This window comes from Mesoplodon densirostris, chromosome 7, assembly GCF_025265405.1.
Source record: "Mesoplodon densirostris isolate mMesDen1 chromosome 7, mMesDen1 primary haplotype, whole genome shotgun sequence".
NCBI classification, from domain to species: Eukaryota; Metazoa; Chordata; class Mammalia; order Artiodactyla; family Ziphiidae; genus Mesoplodon; species Mesoplodon densirostris.
Window position 1 is genome coordinate 114,155,805 of NC_082667.1, and position 15,974 is coordinate 114,171,778.

Genomic DNA, 15,974 nt, shown 5'->3' on the forward strand with positions numbered 1-15,974 from the left:
TTTTAATTTCCTCTTTGATTTCTTCAGTGATCTCTTTGTTATTTAGTAACATTGTTTATCCTCCATTTGCTTTTTTTTTTTTTTTACATTTTTCCCCTCTAACTTATTTCTAATCTCATAGTGTTGTGGTCAGAAAAAATGCTTGATATGATTTCAATTTTCTTAAATTTACTGAGGCGTGATTTGTGACCCAAGATGTGATCTATCCTGAAGAATATTCTGTGTGCACTTGAGAAGAAAGTGTAATCTGCTGTTTTTGGATGGAATGTCCTATAAATGTCAATTAAATCTATCTGGTCTATTGTGTCATTTAAAGCTTGTGTTTCCTTATTAGTTTTCTGTCTGGATGATCTGTCCATTGGTGCAAATCAGGTGTTAAAGTCCCCACTATTATTGTGTTACTGTTGATTTCCTCTTTTATAGCTGTTAGCATTTGCCTTATGTATTGAGGTGCTCCTATGTTGGGTGCATATATATTTATAATTGTTATATCTTTTTCTTAGATTGATTCCTTGATCATTATGTAGTGTCCTTCCTTGTCTCTTATAATAGTCTTTATTTTCAAGTCTATTTTATCTGATATGAGTATTGCTACTCCAGCTTTCTTTTGATTTCCATTTGCATGGAATATCTTTTTCCATCCCCTCACTTTCAGTCCGTATGTGTCTCTAGGTCTGAAGTGGGCCTCTTTTAGACAGCATGTATATGGGTCTTGGTTTTGTATCCATTCAGTGAGCCAGTGTCTTTTGGTTGGAGCATTTAATCCATTCACATTTAAAGTAAATATCAATATTTATGTTCCTATTACCATTTTCATAATTGTTTTGGGTTTGTTTTTCTAGGTCCTTTTCTTCTCTTAAGTTTCCCACTTAGAGAAGTGCCTTTAGCATTTGTTGTAGAGCTGGTTTGGTGGTGCTGAATTCTCTTAACTTTTGCTTGTCTGTAAAGCTTTTGATCTCTCTGTCAAATCTGAATGTGATCCTTGCCGGGTAGAGTAATCTTGGTGGTAGTTTCCTTCCTTTCATCACTTTAAATATATTGTGCCACTCCCTTCTGGCTTGTAGAGTTTCTGCTGAGAAATCAGCTGTGAACCTTATGGGAGTTCCCTTGTCTGTTATTTGTTGTTTTTCCCTTATTGCTTTTAATAATTTTTTTTTGTCTTTAATTTTCATCAATTTGATTACTATGTGTCTCGGTGTGTTTCTCCTTGGGTTTATCCTGCCTGTGACTCTCTGCGCTTCCTGGACTTGGGTGGCTATTTCCTTTCCCATGTTAGGGAACTTTTCAACTATAATCTCTTCAGATATTTTCTTGGGTACTTTCTCTCTCTCTTCTCCTTCTGGGACCCCTATAATGCAAATGATGGTGTGTTTAATGTTGTCTCAGAGATCTCTTAGGCTGTCTTCATTTCTTTTCCTTCTTTTTTCTTTATTCTGTTCCACAGCAGTAAATTCTACCATCCTATCTTCCAGCTCACTTATCAATTCTTCTATCTCAGTTATTCTCCTATTGATTCCTTCTAGGGTATTTTTCATTTCAGTTATTGTATTGTTCGTCTCTGTTTGTTTGTTCTTTAATTCTTCTAGGTGTTTGTTCTTTAATTCTTCTAGATCTTTGTTAAACATTTCTTGCATCTTCTCGATCTTTGCCTCCATTCTTTTTTCCAAGGTTCTGGATCATCTTCACTATCATTATTCTGAATTCATTTTCTGGAAGGTTACCTATCTCCAGTTCATTTTATTGTTTTCCTGGGGTTTTATCTTTTTCCTTCATCTGGTACATAGTCCTCTGCCTTCTTATTTTTTCTGTCTTTCTGTGAATGTAGTTTTTTTCCACAGGCTGCAGGATTATGGTTCTTTTTGCTTCTGCTCTCTGCCCTCTGGTGGATGAGGCTATCTAAGAGGCTTGTGCAAGCTGCCTGATTGGAGGGATGGGTGGTGGGTAAAGCTGGGTATTGCTCTGGTGGGAAGAGCTTAGAAAAACTTTAATCCACTTGTCTGCTGATGAGTGTGGTTGAGTCCCCTCCCTGTTGGTTGTTTGGCCCGAGGCGACCCAGCACTGGAGCCTACAGGCTCTTTGGTTGGGCTAATGGCAGACTCTGGGAGGGCTCATGCTAACTAGTACTTGCCAGAACTTCTGCTGCTGGTGTCCTTGTCCCCATGGTGAGCCACAGCCCCTGCCTCTGCAGGGGACCATCCAACGCTAGCAGGTAGGTCTGGTTCAGTCTCCTATGTGGTCACTGCTCCTTTCCCCTGGGTCCTGATGTGCACACTACTTTGTGTGTGCCTTCCAAGAGTGGACTCTCTGTTTCCCTCAGTCCTGTCAAAGTCCTGCAATCAAATCCTGCTAGCCTTCAAAGTCTGATTCTCTGGGAATTCCTCCTCCCGTCGCCAGACCCCCAGTTTGGGAAGCCTGACGTGGGGCTCAGAACCTTCACTCCAGTGGGTGGACTTCTGTGGTATGATTGTTCTCCAGTTTGTGAGTCACCCACCCAGCAGTTATGGGATTTGATTTTATTGTGATTGTGCCCCTCCTACCATCTCATTGTGGCATCTCCTTTGTCTTTGGATGTGGGGTATCTTTTTTGGTGAGTTCCAGTGTCTTCCTGTCGATGATTGTTCAGCAGTTAGTTGTGATTCCAGTGCTCTCACAAGGAGTGAGCACACGTCCTTATACTCTGCCATCTTTAACCAATCTCCCTATGTTGTACCCTTTAAATACATACCAGTTTATTTGTCAGTGATACCTCAATTTAAAACTTAGAAAGAAAAAAAAAATCAGAAGGTACTTAACCTTTCTGAACTATCTGTGATGTGGTCATAATAGTACCTCCTCACAGAGCTATTAAGGATTAAGTGAGATAATTCATTACAAGTGATCAGCACAGTGACTGACTTAATACTCATCTGTAACTATTAGTGTTATAGCCATATTTGACATAGTACCTTCTTTGGCTTCTCTGTAGCCCTAGCCCAGCATTCTCTTCTATGACTTTTATTTTCTATGCTAGAGAAGGTATCCATAACACAAATCCTCAAATCTTAGGTGTAATTCTGTTTTTTTTAGGGGAAAAGTCACAATATTTAGCCAAAACCAAGAATCTAATTTTTTCAACCATTTTTTAATTGAAGTACAGTTAATTTACAATATTGTGTTAGTTTCAGGTGTACAGCAAGGTGATTCGGTTATATATATGTGTGTGTGTGTGTGTGTGTGTGTGTGTGTGTATATATTCTTTTTTAGATTCTCTTCCATTATAGGTTATTACAAGACACTGAGTATAGTTCCCTGGGCTCTACAGTAGGTCCTTGTTGTTGATCTAGTTCATACATAGTAGTGTGTTTATGTTAATCCCAAACTCCTAATTTATCTCCCAACTCCACCCCACCCACCCACCCCTGACCTCCCAGCTATCCCCTCTGGTAAGCATAAGTTTGTTTTCTATGTCTGTGAATCTATTTCTGTTTCATAAATAAGTTCATTGATATCATTTTTTAGATTCCACATATAAGTGATATCATATGATATTTGTCTTTGTCTGACTTACTTCACTTAATATGATAATCTCTCGGTCCATCCGTGTTGCTGCAAATGGCATTATTTCATTCTTTCTATGGCTGAGTAACATTCTATTGTGTGTATATACCACATCTTCTTTATCCATTTATCTATCGATGGACACTTAGGTTGCTTCCATTTCTTGGCTATTGTCAATAGTGCTGCTATGAACGCTGGGGCGGGTGCAATTCTGTTTTAAACAGAAGATCCCCTGCCCAGCATTAGGGTTGGGAGAAAAACCATCAGCCTATAAATCAGCCTTTCCATAAAACTGTAAATACCGCAGAGCCCATACAGCCTGTGAGGTTGGCCTCTCTACAGCTTGAGCTGGGTATATGGGATTGGGGAAGAAGTTTAGGATGCTTTGGAGAGAAAACAGAGGAAAACAAAATATTATTAGCACTCTAGTAAATCAATCACAGATGGCCTTCAAGAATTAACCCAAAGCAGAATGCTCATTTTCAGAAAGCGCCTGCCTTCTTAAAATAATCTGGAAAAGTCCCAAGGACATCTCCTATGTAAGTGATGCAATATTCACTGCTTCAGCAGAAATGTGAAAGAAAAAGTCTTTGTTCTTTCAGTCTTTGCACCTCCCATTTTTCCTGACAACAGTAGACAGGGGACTAGCACATAATGATTCCACTGGATGTGGAAGAGGGACCCCATCTCACGCCCTGGGAAAGGGCTGGTCCACTCAAAGGTGAGCTTTGCTGCAGGCAGGTGCAGGAGGGAAGATTTGCCTCCTGGGATCCAGGGTATGACTATCACCCAAAGGGCACCTTAACTGCCTTCCCTCTCCTGCCTTCTGTAGCCAGTGGTCCTTGGCACTGAAGAGTTATTTATTGTGTAATTAATGAAAGGTAATGGCCCTTGCAGGTACTTTACCAGGGAGCCCCAAATTCAAACTCATGCTACTGATTAAGATGGACTCTCCTCCACTCCTCTTAATCACCCAGCTCTGTAAAATGTTTGTAAAGCTCACAGGGCTTCCAAGAGTACCCTGGCTTGTTAATCTCAGTATTAGCACCCTCCTCTCTCAACTGAGATCCCTACAAAAAAAGTCACAAAAGGGCCTATAAAGCAGGAGGGGAGCCATTACTTTTCCCCTTTAGGCCTGTTACCTGCTTTATCCTAGTAGAAAATTTGCCCAGTCAAGAGTTCTTGGTTGGCCGACCAGAGCCCCAAGTTGTGCTTCTGCTCGGAACTTCCAATACATGGTTAAAAATCATAGCTAATGCTTCATGGAAATAAATATTTCAAACCACTCACTTTCTGGCCTGCCAGATGGCTGCATTTCACACTTCCAACTGTGTCAGACTCCAAAAAACTCAGCGACCCCAATTTTGCCATGGGGTTGATTATCCTGGAATAGGCATTGGGGTGGTGGATGGGTAATATAGGAAGGGCTTTTTTTTTTAATTAAAAAAATTTTTTAATGAAATGAGTTCCACTTGCTTCACTCAGGTATCATAGAAACATCGTTCATGGGTAATTCCACAGCAGAAATTCCAGTTAGCCAACACAGTCAGCGGAATTCCATCTCATATTTATATTTATCTGCCCACAGTGACTCCCTCAAATCCTGCATCAGTTTAATCACCTGCGTCTCTCTTGCTCCCAGCAGCAAAGACTCAGGGAACACCAGTCTTCAAGGTGGGTCGACACTCTTGGAATTCTTTGCATATTGGATACAGATGTACATACACAGGAGCCCAAGTAGGGCTGTGGGGCAGAGTCCTCTGAATCCTTTTAGATCCAAGGTTTTCTCAGTCCATTCAGGATGCTATAATAGAATATCGTGGATGGGCTGGTTCATAAACAACAGAAATTTATTTCTCACATGTCTAGAGGCTGGCAACTCCAAGATTCAGTGTCTCTGGTGAGTGCCCACTTCCTGGCCCATAGCTGTCTTCTTGCTGTGTCCTCATGTGGCAGAAGGGAAAGGGAACTCTCTGGGGTCTCTTTTATAAGGCCACTAATCCTCTTCAGGACCCACCCTCATGTCCTAATTACCTACCAATGGCCACACCTTCTAATACCATCACATTGGGGATTAGGATTTCAACATATGGATTTGGGGGAACATAATGATTCACTCCATTGCAAGGGTCTTGGTTTCTCTTAGGTCCTTCCTGACTGTCTTTCAGGACTTGTGCGGAAAAAGGTATCAAGATAGTAGGTCATTGAAGTCTCTTGTTGTCTTACGTTTGGTGGTAGTACTAGTATTTTTATTATTATATAAGTAATATATGTATTCATTAAAGAAAAGTTAGAAAAAAAGAATAAGTCAGCATTTTGCATTCTTATAAATCAAAGAATGCACAATTCAAAACATACATACAGGGCTTCCCTGGTGGCGCCGTGGTTGAGAGTCCGCCTGCCGATGCAAGGGACACGGGTTCGTGCTCCAGTCCAGGAAGATCCCACATGCCGCAGAGCGGCTAGGCCCATGAGCCATGGCCGCTAAGCCTGTGCGTCCGGAGCCTGTGTTCTGCAATGGGAGAGGCCACGACAGTGAGAGGCCTACGTACCACAAAAAAAAAAACAAACAAAAAAACATACATACACACAAACCACCCTGGATCTTATAATACAAAGAAAACTAGTATTTTTATTATTATATAAGTAATATATGTATTCATTAAAGAAAAATTAGAAAAGAATAAATCAGCATTTTGCATTCTTATAAATCAAAGAATGCAAAATTCAAAACATACATACACACAAACCACCCTGGATCCTATAATACAAAGAAAACCAGTACTAACATTTTATTGTATATTTTTCTAGACTTTATCTGTATGTAATTATATACACACATATGTATTCATAATAGATTTTGTGACACCAGTTTCATACTCTATCTACGGTTTTGATTTTTTTTTTTCATTTAACAACGTATGGTGGACATCTTTCCAAGGCCATACAAACTCTTCTGTACTCATGTGCACACACACACACACACACACACACACACACAGAGTATCAGGATCCCTTGCAAATAGGAGCTTCCTCCCCAAAAGATGCCCACAGATTTCAAGAAGTTCAGCAGAAGTTCAGCATCAGTGATGAGTTTAACTAAGAAGAGCAGGAGGATAATTTTTCTCCCTGACTCCCATGGATGCTCCCGGTCTCAACTCTGCTCCAATCTAGGTATCAGAACGGGCTCGGAAGGGGAGGAGGGTGACCCCACTGGAGGCAGCATGAGAAGAGGCTGAGGTCAGGCAGTGTATACCTGCAGGAATACAGGACCCTCAACACTAAAGCTCTGGGAGCGTAAACTATGGGAGCGGTTCCAAAGCAGAGGCCCTTGCTCTCACCTATCCCTAGATAAGGCCTGACATGCAGCATAAAAACATAAATCAGTGAGCTGTGGATGCTGCCTGCCTAACTAATCAGCATGAGAAATGTCATGTCCTTGGCAGCCCCTACTGCCTCTCTCTCAGCCTGCGAAGCCAGCTGAGTTTTAGCAGCTGGGAGCCTCCTATAGCCCTGCCAACCAGCCTTTTCCCAAACCCGAGGGGATTGACACCATTTTCGTGTGCTCTGCCAACAAGCCTGGCAAGAAAGCTGCTCTCCAGAAATCAGCACCTCTAAACAAGCTGCCCCAGGACAACTCTTCACCTGACCGGCAACCTGAACTACAAGGGGCCTTCATAGTCCTCAGGGCACCAAGTCCCCTGAGCTCTAGTGACCAGCAGTAGTAGCCTCTGCATAGAAACTGTAATGTGCGTGAGATACACAAGCATCCTGTGCCCAGCACACTAACTGCTCCATGCAGAGTGCGTGGTCCCAACATGAGGAAGCTGAGCATCCTTCAGCCATGCCTTAGGTCAGTCATCCAGTATTTATCAAAGGCTTCCTCTCTTTTCCCTCCTATCTTTCCCATTTCTTACCTGTCACAATGCCTGGTTCATTCTAACTCTTCAACAGTTGCTTTTTAAAAAGTTATTGTGTCTACCCCTTCCTCCCCTTCATCAGTTTTGACCTCAATGAAGTTGATTGTGGCAGATGTAGTTGTATCTGTCCTATACATCCTCAGTTCCTTCTTTTTTTGGTAACTACACCAGCTTATCTTCTAGGGAAGTGTCCTTAACCCAATCCACAGGGGTGGGCATGTCACTATGGCCTGGACAGTCGTAGTGCCCAACACACCTGTCCACAGGGAGGATGTGTTCCATGCAGAGTCAATCAGAGTGCTTCTGTGAAACTTGATATAAAGGTTCTGGGAGAAGGAAGGTCTCTTTCACTTCTGAATCGAGCTATGAGGATATAGTCTTGACATTTCCAGCAACCATTGTTCCTGCCATGTGGACATAATCTGTCTGTAGGATGAGAGAATACAACACATAAAAAAAAGAGAATACTAGAAGAGTCAAGAGATGGAGAGAGATCTGATGACCTCGTTTGCATTCCTAGATCCTGCTGTGCATTTACACCTTGCTGTATGACTCTCTCTCTCTCCCTCCCTCTCTCTCTCTCTCTCTCTCTCTCTCTCTCTCTAGCTTGAGCTAGTTTGAATCAGGTTTAGTGAATTTTAACTGGAGAGCTGACAAATACACCTCTAGACGGTGTCCCTGCTTCTCATCTCACTCCCACATCCTTCAGTCTGTTCTCCTTGATTCTACCAGAGTGAACTGTATAAAATATATTATGACATAAAAATTTATAAAATACAAATATGATTGTGTTATTTCCTTATCTCAGAAATATCAGTGACTCAACATGATGTACAGGATTAATTCCACGCTCCTTATCGTGACATATTAGTTTCCTATGGTCTGATGGCTGACTATTTTTCCATTCTCACTTCTAATCATTACCTCCCTACCCCTCCTAACGACCCTAAGTACAGCGGGTTTGAGCCCTGGCCTGGGAAGATCCCACATGCCGTGGAGCAACCAAGTGGGCTCTAGAGCCCACAAACCACAACTACTGAGCCCACGTGCCACAACTACTGAAGCCTGTGTGCCTAGAGCCCGTGCTCTGCAACAAGAGAAGCCATGACAATGAGAAGCCCGCACACCGCAACAAAGAGTAGCCCCCGCTCGCCACAAGTAGAGAAAGCCCGTGCACAGCAAGGAAGACCCAACGTAGCCAAAAAAAAAAAAAAAAAAATGCTATGCAGTGAACCCATGAATGTTAAGAAAGCAAAACAGCCTTATTGTTTGCTAATGGTGCCAAGGAAGGGTCCAGAAGAAAGAAGCAGAGACTAGATATTTAGGAATAAATCTCTGTAGCTGACTCAAGAGATAGAGATATGAGATCCTTTGATTTTCTTTTTATTTATCCATTACTATGTGGTAGGGATTATACTTCTTTTTTTTTAACATCTTTATTGTAGTATAATTGCTTTACAATGGTGTGTCAGTTTCTGCTTTATAACAAAGTGAATCAGCTATACATATACATATATCCCCATATCTCCTCCCTCTTGTGTCTCCCTCCCACCTTCCCTATCCCACCCCTCTATGTGGTCACAAAGCACCCAGCTGATCTCCCTGTGCTATGCGGCTGCTTCCCACTAGCTATCTATTTTACATTGGGTAGTATTTATAAATCCATGCCACTCTCTCACTTTGTCCCAGCTTACCCTTTCCACTTCCCGTGTCCTCAAGTTCATTCTCTATGTCTGCGGCTTTATTCCTGTCCTGCCCCTATGTTCTTCAGAACCATTTTTTTTTCTTTTCAGATTCCATATATATGTGTTAGCATATGGTATTTGTTTTTCTCTTTCTGACTTACTTCACTCTGTATGACAGACTCTAGGTCCATCCACCTCACTACAAATAACTCAATTTCGTTTCTTTTTTATGGCTGAGTAATATTCCACTGTATATATGTACCACATCTTCTTTATCCATTCATCTGTTGATGGACACTTAGGTTGCTTCCATCTCCTGGCTATTGTAAATAGAGCTGCAATGAACATCGTGGTACATGACTCTTTGAATTATGGTTTCTACAGATAATAAAAAGGAGGCTCAGAAAAGTTAAATAATCTGCTCAAGATCCTTCAACTAGTAAGTGTCAAAGCCAAGGATATTTCCAACCTCAAAGTCTACTTCCTTTCCACTCAGTGATTGTTCACTAGAGAAGCAGCATAACATGATGGTTAGGAGGACCAAGTGTGGAAACGGAGGGCCTCAGCTTTAAAGTAAGGATAACTTGCCTGCCTCAGAACATTGTTATGAAGATGGAATGAGTTAATATTGCTAAGCACTAAACACATGTCAGCTGACAGCAGATAGTAGTAGCAGCAGCAGGCTGGGTTTTCCTTTGTGTAACCATTAGGAAGAGAAGGGTGAATGGGGTTTAGCAGGGTTGTGGATTCCACTGCAAGTGAGTGAAATAAGAAGTCATTTATGTCACTGAAGTATAGGGCACCTGGTGAGAAAATTAATGAGAGGAAAGACTATGTTGGGTGTTAGGTGCTATGCCTGAGCAGCTTTGACCAGGACTGTATCTCCAGAAGGGAGATGGGAGATGAGGGCGAATGACATGTTGAGTGTGTCCATTGGCTACTGAAGCCAGGGGCTGAGACCTCCCCAACATGGGGAGTCCAGGAAAGCTGAAAGGAGCTACACTTGACCTGGATCTTCTCGTTCCCACACCACCCCTGTCCCCAGATCACCTCTCGCCTCTCTCCCTCTTCAGAATTCCATACACTTGCTCCAATGGTCTTGAGTGCTAGGACTCTGATTCTACATCAAGGCCCAAGTGCATTTTAAAAGAAGCAGCTTGGTAATATACCTGTCCCTCTGTGGGATTCCAGGACTGCTGTCCTCTGGCAGCGAGACACAGAGTGAGCCCACGAGCTCAGGCAGAGGTGCCTTTGTGACCCCTTTTCATTGGGCTGAGCTGGCTGTACCATGGTTCTCAAACCTGTCTGTGCAGAGAAATCATGCAGAGAACTCTTTAAAAAAAAGGTTCTTCAGCTCCACCGCAAACTTTCTGACTCAGAATCTCCAGGGATGATGAAGAGGACAAAGACCCAGGGGACAATGTCACTTGCTCTTAAGGTTTAGCAGAGCCAGGGCTGTGTGCAGCCCCACACGGAGGGGTGTCTTCCTCGCCTATCAAGTGGGGAGCCTGCAAAGGCCCAGTGAGCAAGCACCTTGACTTGGGCAGAGCCTGTCAGTGCCAGCCTGGTGTCCTGGCCAATGCCTTTCCTTCCCACCTTCTCCTGGGTGTCCTATGCCACTGCCCTGTTGTGGAAGAAACCTCCCCCGGTCCCACCATCATCACCACCTCCACTGCAACGCCCACCCCAACAAGAGAAATGTAGGTGCTTTTTACTGAATGCATTATACTAAGTATTACATTCATTATTCCCCTGAATCATCACAACCATATGAGGTAGTCACTATTATTATCCTCCTTTTATAGATAAGGAAACCAAAACCGAAAGAAGTTAAGTAATATGCCTCCAGGCACAAAGCTGGTATAGGGTCGGACTTGACCTTAGGTTGGTCCAGATCCAGAATTGTAATTCCTAACTCCTGCACTTTGCTGCCTTTACTAGTTCTCAGCCACTAAGTCTCACAGATACGGTGTCTCCTTTGTATGGAAGAGAACTGTTGTGTTGTGTTTTGGAAGTTGTGCGCATTCTGCCCTGTGAGGGCTGGAGATGGAGCAGCAGCCTGTAACCAGCGGCTTGGAGCCGCCTCCCCTAGCAATAGGCTCCTGTAGGGAGCCTTCGAGACATTGTTCTGAGACTCACAGGTACTGCCTTCCTGGGCTTCTGAAACAGGGCTATGGAAGGGGCTCCCTGCCAGCCAGAGGCCACCTGCCTCCACAGTATCATGCCTGGGTCTCTAACCCTCCAGCACAGCCACCGAATGGCCGTAACCTGCAGTGAGGCACGGAGGTGGGCATTTTGTACTCCCCTCCCTTGGTCTGGCGTCATATGCTTGAACTACTAGATCTCAGCGAGGGCCCTGAATATCACCTGTACTCCCCGCATGGCGCTTCTCAACCCTCGATGCTCTTTCCAATCACCCGGGAAACTTTAAAAAAAATACCACTGCCTGTGCCCTACCAACCAGACTTTGTGATTTAATTGGACTTGGATGGTGCCCAAAGTCCCCTGTGATTCTAATGGGTGACCAGGTTTGAGAAGCCCAACTCTAGGATATTGCTGCTGGTCTGGTGCTAAGAATGTCTTTTAAATTTTGGGAAGTGGTTTTTCTGTCCCCCTGGAGAAACTCAAGTAGCTTTTCTACAACGAGAGGGAAGCAGCTGGCTCATTTTGAAAAAAGGTTGTTTCTCTTTCCTTTCTCCATGTGAACCAGAGAATCCCTATGTACCGGGGTCTTGTGAGAGCAGAAACACTCCAGACAAAAGCTGTCTGCCTCAGCCGTCCTGGTGGAGAGACCGCATTGAGGGCCAGAATCAGAATCCCCCGTATAGCCAAGAGAAAGAGGATACAAATGATAGACTCGGAGGGCTGGATTCTGGTAGTTCTCCTGGAAGGACTGTCTTCAGCCACCCCATAAGGAGAGCTGTCTCTAAAATCTGTAGAAAGAAGTCTGCCACTCTCCCCTCCCCTCATTCCTCCATCTCACAATACTTGTCTAACAACTCTTTCTCACATCTAACCGAAATCCCTCCTGCTGCAATGAAACTACAGTTTTCTTGTTTGTCCTTGTCTGAAACAAAGGACAGCTGTTCTCACTTGTGCAGATCTCTTGAGGACTAGTTGGTGAAGAGGCTGGTGGCAGAGGGTAAAGACAGAATTGTCTGACCTTGGTTTTGTGTAAACCCTCAGGTAAAATTCTTCTCTTCCTCTGGGACCTTAATGAGCTAAACAGAAGGGCATTCAAGTGGAGGCTCCTTGATTTCACCCTTGGAATGAATAACACTGACTTGGGGTTGTTATTGTTCATTCTGTTTCTTATAAAGTGGATGAAATTGTTTTGAGGAAAGGCCCCATCTAAGGAACAAACCATCCTTATTTGGATTCATTTCACTGTTTCCCCCCCACCGCCACCGCCACCACCACCACCAATAGCTTCACCGGAATCTTGTGAAGCAAAAGGAAGGACAGATAAAGCCAGCATATGAACTGGCTGTTTTCTGTGACCTACAGAAGCTAGGAGGACAAGAATGGCATGAGGCTGTTGCATTTAATATGTGTGGATGTGTTCCAAGGGAAAAGTCTATGCATTGATAAACTGAGCAGAGGTGGTCATCTGAGCATCTTAGGGGACTTACCTCAAGTGTCATGTTCCTGTTTGTTTGTGGCTGTGTGGTCTGTGTTCCTGGCTTCATAGTTACTCCCAGCACTTGGAGGAAAAAAAAAAATAACCCTACCTGCTCGGTGACTAATTGGTTGAAAACAAGTCTGCAATCTGTTGGGCTGAATGTCTCATTTCTCTTCCCCTCCTGCCCCGATGCCATGCTGTTTAGTTCTAAGTGTCTCTTGCCAGTTTTCCCCATTGGGATAGCTATGTTCTTAGTGTTGTCCTCGGCAGATTACCAAAATAGAATTTATGATTCATTGACCCAAATTATGTTCCCACTGACAATATCTGAAGAAATTCTGTTCCACAAATGCTGAGTTTACAGAAAACATACATCACTCCCTGGAATTCACCTGCCCCAACAAGGCCAACAGAAGAGCAAATTAACTCTTATCTCCTCAGAAGTCCTTGATGAAGAACATCCTGGTCTTGGCAATTCACTACGTATTTTCAACAAGTTATGAGAAAGCAAGATTGTTACAGTGTTGTTTTTTTTTTTCTTGGCTGCACCACGTGGCATGTGGGATCTTAGTTCCCCCGACCAGGGATCGAACCCGTGCCCCCTGCAGTGGAAGTGTGGAGTTTTAACCCCTGGACAGCCAGGGAAGTCCCTGTTATGGTTTTTATGTGAATTGCAGTTAAATCCTGAGGCATATATGAAAGACTTCTCTGGACAACAATCTATTTTCCTAAACTACAACTCTGCTATCAGGTCCCAGGCTTACTTTGTGCTATAAGCACCTTAAGGCATCACAGACATTCTTCTCAGCAGGTATGTAAAGTGCATAGGAACCAGGCTCTATCTTTCATTTCTCTTGCCCATGATCTCAAGGAGGAAGTAAAGTAATCTAAAAAGTTAAGAAACCAAACATATGTTGTTTTCCTTAATAAATAAACTTCTCCTGTAGTGATTTTTGCTTTTGTACACTTGTCTCAGAATGAAACAAAGTAAAAGTTAAAAACCTAGTTCATTAGTTTACAAGCTGTTGAGCAGCGCTGAGTGGAATCCTTGCAAAGCGAAGTAAAAGCATGATGATGAAGTGAATTTACTCTGCCCTGTCTCTCCCACTGAATGCCGCTATAAAAACTGGAGAGAATGCATAGAGCAGCTATTTGAGGACTCTGAAAAATAAATGATAACAGGGGGATTGGGAAGCAAGACCAGAATTTGAAGCACCACAGAAGCAGCAGTGAGTCAGCTCCTCTCACTTTTTCCCCTTGATGTCCCCTGGCTGGACTCAAGGCAGCTTGAAAACTGAAAGTGAAAACCAGACATGGATACAGAGTTCCAGGAGAAGCCACCACTTCTGGCTCAACAAGCAGAAAGGGGACTCCTTAATGCTTAGGGGGAGTGGAGAAAATGGCCCACTTTTCCTTTTCTCTGTTCTGTTGTGCCCCAGTCCCCAGACAATCCCGAGGTGGTGGTGGCGTGGCCTCAGTGGGACCTGTGGGCACCTAGAATCATGAGAAAGGGGAACCTCCCACTCTAATTTGAGGAGCTGTGGTCTCCAGGGTGTGGGTGCTCCCCTGTGGCTATTACTATCTCTCTGTTCTGCTGCCACTTGGCCCCAGATTTAGTTGCACTCGTGGAAGTACGCAGCAGAGCAAGGGAGCCCCAGGGAGCCAGAAAGTGCTGGGGAAATTATGGAGAAGGAGGACCTTGGGACATTGCTGATGAATTTCTGAGCTCACCCACAAGTTTCACATGCATGAATCTGACCCTAAACAACATATTGAAGACTATGAAAACTGAACTACGGGAGAGACCGCTGCCGCCATCCCAGGCTGGCCACAGGGTCATTACATGTGGGGGCAGATCTGAGTAGCACTGCAAAGGCTTTAAAAACGGAGCTGACCTTGGAACTGACATCACACACACAGAAGTATATAGTTGTAACATATGCCCCGAAGCCAGCCAGGTTAGTTGCCTACTAAAAGAAATGTATCAATACGCTTTATAGGATTTAAATAAGACCCAGTGTCTCATAGCAGAATATTGAAAATGTCCAGAATATAATCTAAAATTACTTGGCATCCAATGAACCAAAAAATCTCAACTTGCACAGGAAACGGTAATCCACAGATGCCAACAGTAAGATGGTACAGATGTTGGAATAATCAGACTTTAAAGCAACTATTATAAAAATCCTCCAAGAAGTAAGGTTGAGCATTCTTGAACCAAATAGAAAAATAGAAAATCTCAGTAAAGAAATAGAAGATATTAAAAAAAGAACCAAATGGTAATTTTAGAATTCGATAATACAATAAATTTTAAAAAATGCATGGATGAGGTGCATTTTATTTATTATATTTTAAAATAGAAGAATGGAGATGTTAGAGGAAATAATCAATGAACTTTAAAATAGATCAATAGAAATCATCCAATTTCAACAGTAAAGAAAAAAATTGGAAAAAAAAAAAGAGCAGTGCCTCAGGGACTTGTGCGACATTGCCAAATATCATTGGACATTTTTAGGTCTAATATTGATGTCATTGAGTCTTAGAAAGAGAAAGGAAAGAATGCAGTGCAGAAAAAATATTTGAGGAAATAATGGCCCAAACTTTCTAAATTTGGTGAAAGGTATTAACGTATAGATTCAAGTAGTTCAGTAAACTCACAAAAGTAGAAATCCAAAGACATCCTTACCAAGATCCATCATAATAAATTGTTGAAAATGAAAGAAAAAGTCCTGGGAGCAGCTAAAGAGAAAGGACACAAATAGGAAATAATAAAGATAAGAGCAGAAATCAATTACATCGAAAAAAAATAGAGAAAAATCAAAAGTTCATCTTTAAAAAGATCTATTACATTGAAATCTACCTCTGTCTTTATCTCCCCTTCCCCACAACTTCAGCCCCTGGAAGCTCCATTTCCTACGTCAGTTACTACATTCCTCTCTCCCTCACTTTCCCCACGTATAGGGTCTCTTCTCTTTGGGTTGCCTTTGTCTTTTTTCTCCTTTCCCCCTTTTCCACATCTCCCCAAATCCCTTTCATATCCAAGTCAGTAAGAGAAAAACTTGTCATGTCAAAATCTTTACTGCCAGTTGCAGCTCAGGCCTCTGCTTGGGCTTCTCAGCTCATCTAAGCCCTAAGTATGGAATATAGATGCTGCAGAGTCAAGGCACTGTCGGTTGGGTTTAACCAGGGACTGATGCTCAGAGAAAGAGG